The sequence below is a fragment of the Esox lucius genome, chromosome 4 (genome assembly GCF_011004845.1).
Source record: "Esox lucius isolate fEsoLuc1 chromosome 4, fEsoLuc1.pri, whole genome shotgun sequence".
Classification (NCBI taxonomy): domain Eukaryota; kingdom Metazoa; phylum Chordata; class Actinopteri; order Esociformes; family Esocidae; genus Esox; species Esox lucius.
In genome coordinates, this window is record NC_047572.1 from 15,721,454 (window position 1) to 15,727,453 (window position 6,000).

Here is a 6,000-nt window from a genome sequence, read left to right on the forward strand (position 1 = left end):
GCCACTCCTTTGTTGACTTGGCAATGTGTTCTGGGTCATTTTCATGCTGGAATACCCATCCACGACCCATTTTCAATGCCCTGGCTGAGGGAAGGAGGTTCTCACCCAAGATTTGATGGTCCATCGCCCCTTTGATCCGGTGAAGTTGTCCTGTCCCCTTAGCAGAAAAACACCCCTAAGGCATAATGTTTCCACCTCCATGTTTGATGGTGGGTATGATGTTCTTGAGGTCATAGGCAGCCTTCCTCCTCCTCCAAACACGGCGAGTTGATGCCAAAGAGCTTGATTTTGGTCTCATCTGACCACAACACTGTCATCCAGTTCTCCTCTGAATCATTCAGATGTTCATTGGCAAACTTCAGATGGGCCTGTACATGTGCTTTCTTGAGCAGGGGGACCTTGCGGTCGCTGCAGGATTTCAGTCCTTTACGGTGTAGTGTGTTACCAATTGTTTTCTTGGTGACTATGGTTCCAGCTGCTTTGAGATCATTGACAAGATCCTCCCATGTAGTTTTGGGCTGATTCCTCACCGTTCTCATGATCATTGCAACTCCAAGAGGTGAGATCTTGCATGGAGCCCTAGACCAAGGGAGATTGACAGTTCTTTTGTGTTTCTTCCATTTGCGAATAATCACACCAACTGTTGTCACCTTCTCACCAAGCTGCTTGGTGATGGACAGCTCTTTGGTCTTGGCCAAGGTGGAGAGTTTGGATTCCGATTGATTGCATGCTTCTGTGGACAGGTGTCTTTTATACAGGTAACAAGCTGAGATTAGGAGCACTCGCTTTAAGAGTGTGCTGCTAATCTCAGCTCGTTACCTGTATAAAAGAAACCTGGGAGCCAGAAATCATTTTGATTGAGAGGGGATCAAATACTTATTTCGCTCATTAAAATGTGTTTTTCTGGATTTATTCTGGATATAAATATTTACAGGTTTTTCTGGATCTCTCACTGTTCAAATGAACCTCTCATTAAAATTATAGACTGATAATTTCTTTGTCAGTGGGAAAACGTACAAAATCAGCAGGGGATCCCAAAAAAAATCCCTCACAGTATGTTGCTCCAAAACCTGTATATATTGTTCAACATTAATGGTGCCTTCACAGATGTGGCAGTCACCCATGTCATGTGCTCTAATGCACCCCCATACCATCACAGATATTGGCTTTTGCACTGAAAATAATTGTGACCAAGATGGAGGCGCGTACTGTACATTGCGAGGCCCAGCATCTACCCAGTTTTTGCAAATAAGCGGGAATTTACTTATTAGTTATTCGTTTATTCACTCAGTACAGCCCAGCATACACTCTATACAGTCAGCAAGAACTCCTGGACATTGGAGCACAATGCACAGAAAGAGTTTTTCATAACCTCCAACTTCCACCGGAGATTGTGAAGACGCCCTGGGAGACGCAATTCACATCGCCGACTGGAAGTGCTCGAAGGTGTTATCGAGATGGGAAGCGTGGAGGTCTCCGAGCTAGGCTAATGCTAGCCCCGCATCGGCCTTCACTAGCTAGCCTTTTCCTCGCCAATGGACCGTCACTGGCGAACAAAATGGATGAAATACGGCTGAGAATCACCTCACAAAAATTAATTATGGATTGCAGCGTCATGATTCTTTTAAAAATGTGGCTTAACAACAATATACCCGACAACATAATCGAGCTGGAAGGGCGCCATGTCTTCAGTGCTGATCAGATGGTAGAGGACTCCGGCAAGACCAGAGGAGGTGGGCTGTGAATTTATGTAAACAAAACATGGTGTACAAACATTAACTTTTCCAGGAGTCACTGCGAACAAAATGGATGAAATACGGCTGAGAATCACCTCACAAAAATGAATTATGGATTGCAGCGTCATGATTTTTTTAAAAACGTGGCTTAACAACAATATACCCGACAATATAATCGAGCTGGAAGGGCGTACCTGATGATTAGATGCAGGCCTTTTTACTTGCCTCTGGAGTTTACATCTATTGTTGTTATTGCAGTCAACATACCCCCGGATGCTAATGCTAAACTAGCAATGAAAGAACTGCAGGCTGCCATTAGCAAACAGCAGACGGATCATCGTTTACTGTTCCTGCTCCCCAACTATTTACACCTCATAAAACTTGTGAAACCATTAGTCAGGACACTCAAATTGTAGCCAGTGGTCAGACTCATTGCTACAGCACCATTTTCAACACACAGACTAGAGTTTGCCACACATGCCACCCTTGACTCCCATACAGACATTGAAACATACGGTTCTTCCGTTCTGGATTACCTCAACATTTGCATCAACAATGTCACCACCCATAAACAAATAAAGGCCTTCCCCAACCAGAAGCCATGGATGAACAGAGAGTTCCAACAACTCCTAAAGGCACACAATGCTGCTTTCAGATCCAGCGATGCGGAGGCCTACAGCTCATCCAGGGCCAACCCTGCCCCGCTTCGACAAGGACAACAAAGCCATCAAAGCTGAACTCCCCCAGACGACCTCCCCCTCAGACTATCCACTGCAGTGTTGCACTGAGCAGGGTGAATGCTATTCATAGACTTTAGGTCAGCATCCAATACAGTCAACAAACTCCATGACACGCAGCATCATCAGAGACGCTTCACACCCATGCCACAATTTGCCCTCCTACCATCAGGCAGTTGACACAGGTCTCTTCGTTCTCATTGCTCCTATCCCAACATTTCAGTTGTACATGCTACCTTGCACCTTCAATTTGCCTGCACTGCACATTTAGATTTGCCATTGTACTTGCTTTTCTTTTTTTTTTTCGGATGTTAAATGCACATCTACCTCTGAACCTCATTGATGCTATCCTTGCATTTCAGTTGCACAGACTACCTTACTCCTACTTGCTCGATTGCAAAATCAGAATTGCCATTTGTACTTGCATTTGCCTCATCACACAACTATTAATTCCCATTTGCATATACATATACTTAGTACTGTAAATTTGTACACTTCTGCCCTCCCCAATTTGCCTTCATTGCTCATTTAGAATTGCCATGTTGCACTGTATTTGCCTTGATGGCACATCTATACATTACACTTGTAACTTACACACTAGAAGAGGGCAGGAAATGTACAAGTATTACAGTGGATATAAAAAGTCTACACACCCCTGTTAAAATGCAATTTTTCTGTCTTGTAAAAGAATGAGGCAAAGATAAATCATGTCGATCTTTCGCACCTTTAATGTGACCTACACTCACCTAAAGGATTATTAGGAACACCTGTTCAATTTCTCATTAATGCAATTATCTAATCAACCAATCACATGGCAGTTGCTTCAATGCATTTAGGGGTGTGGTCCTGGTCAAGACAATCTCCTGATGGAATGTCAGAATGGGAAAGAAAGGTGATTTAAGCAATTTTGAGCGTGGCATGGTTGTTGGTGCCAGACGGGCCGGTCTGAGTATTTCACAATCTGCCCAGTTACTGGGATTTATCACGCACAACCATTTCTAGGGTTTACAAAGAATAGTGTGAAAAAGGAAAAACATCCAGTATGCGGCAGTCCTGTGGGCAAAAATGCCTTGTTGATGCTAGAGGTCAGAGGAGAATGGGCCGACTTATTCAAGCTGATAGAAGAGCAACTTTGACTGAAATAACCACTCGTTACAACCGAGGTATGCAGCAAAGCATTTGTGAAGCCACAACATGCACAACCTTGAGGCGGATGGGCTACAACAGCAGAAGACCCCACCGGGTACCACACATCTCCACTACAAATAGGAAAAAGATTGACAACATTTGGACAGTTGAACACTGGAAGAATGTTGCCTGGTCTGATGAGTCTCGATTTCTGTTGAGACATTCAGATGGTAGAATCAGAATTTGGCATAAACAGAATGAGAACATGGATCCATCATGCCTTGTTACCACTGTGCAGGCTGGTGGTGGTGGTGGTGTAATGGTGTGGGGGATGTTTTCTTCGGCACACTTTAGGCCCCTTAGTGCCAATTGGGCATTTGGCGTTTAAATGCCACGGCCTACCTGAGCATTGTTTCTGACCATGTCCATCCCTTTATGAACACCATGTACCCATCCTCTGATGGCTACTTCCAGCAGGATAATGCACCATGTCACAAAGCTTGAATCATTTCAAATTGGTTTCTTGAACATGACAATGAGTTCACTGTACTGAAATGGCCCCCACAGTCACCAGATCTCAACCCAGTAGAGCATCTTTGGAATGTGGTGGAACGGGAGCTTCGTGCCCTGGATGTGCATCCCACAAATCTCCATCAACTGCAAGATGCTATCCTATCAATATGGGCCATCATTTCTAAAGAATGCTTTCAGCACCTTGTTGAATCAATGCCACGTAGAATTAAGGCAGTTCTGAAGGAGAAAGGGGGTCAAACACAGTATTAGTATGGTGTTCCTAATAATCCTTTAGGTGAGTGTATAATGTGAACAATTCAATTGAAAAACAAACTGATATCTTTGAGGGGGAAAAATAGAAAATTCACAATAACCTGGTTGCATTAGTGTGCACAACCTCTTATAACTGGGGACGTGGCTGTGTTCACAATTAACCAATCACATTCAAACTCATGTTAAAAATAAGTAATTACACATCTGCCATCATTTAAAGTGACTGATTAATCACAAATAAAGTTCAGCTGTTCTGATTTTCCTGACATTTTCTTAGTTGCATCTCAGAGCAAAAGCCATGGCTTGTACATTTCCTGCCCTCTTCTATTTGCACTTTTGTTTAGATGCTAACTGCATTTCGTTGTACTGTACTCGTACTGTTCAATGACAAAAGTTGAATCTAATCTAATCCAAGAAACCGGATGGTCCCTCTCCTCTTTAGCCCGGAGGACACACAGTCCATGATTCCTGAAAATAATAAAAAATGTTGATTTGTCAGACCACAGGACAGTTTTCCACTTCGCCTCAGTTCATCTTAAATGAGCTCAGGCCCAGAAAAGACCCTGGTGTTTCTGGATGTTTTTTATGTATGGTTTCTTCTTTGCAGGGTAGAGTTTTAACTTGCATTTGTGGATGCAGCGATGTACTGTGTTCACAGACAATGGTTTTAAGTGTGTTCCTGAGCCCATGCAGTGATGTCCACTACAGAATTGTGTCTGTAATGCAGTGCCACCAGAGGGCCCGAAGATCACAGCCATCCAAAATTCATTTTCACCCTTGTTCCTTGCATACAGAGATGACTCCATACATGCATACAGAGATGATGATATCTGAATCTTTTTATGATATTGTTTGCTGTAAATAATGAGAGCCCCAAACTCTTTGCATTTTTACACTGATATGTCATTCTTGAATTGTTGCACAATTTGCCCACGCAGTCTTTCACAGTGGTCAACCCATCCCCATCCTCTTTTCTGACAGACCCATCCTCTCTGCAATTATCATTTAATACCTAATCATGTTACTGACCTGTTGCCAATTGACCTAATTAATTGTGTGATATTCTAACAGGTTTAGTTTTTTAATATCACACGTTTCCAGTCTTTTTGTGCCTCTTTCCCAGCTTTTTTTAAACGTGTTACAGGCATCAAATTCTAAGTAAGCATGTATTTTCCAAGAAACAATAACATTTCTATGATTAAATGATTTGCACATCATTGCATTCTATTTTTCTTTATATTTTACACAGTGTCACAACTTTTTTTTGCAACCAGGATGGAGTATAATTAGAGTGAGCAAAGTATCAGCTATCATTATAGAGACAACCTCATTCCTATATGTATTTTCTTTTGTCAGCTAACTTGATTAATAAATGGCGTTTTTTCACATGCATCGTCTGACAAGTTTTTAAAGACATATGTAATTCTAACATTAGATTAGAAATGCAATAAAAATGTCCAAATGCATTGTGTTTCTACAGTACTAATTAAACAGTGCCATGCTGCTTTTATTCATTGTCTTATCCCATCATGTCTTGTATTTTTCTAGGACTGTCAAATATGGTACCAGCAAGTTAAACATTTGATGCATGGTTTACATTTAAGTACTTTAGC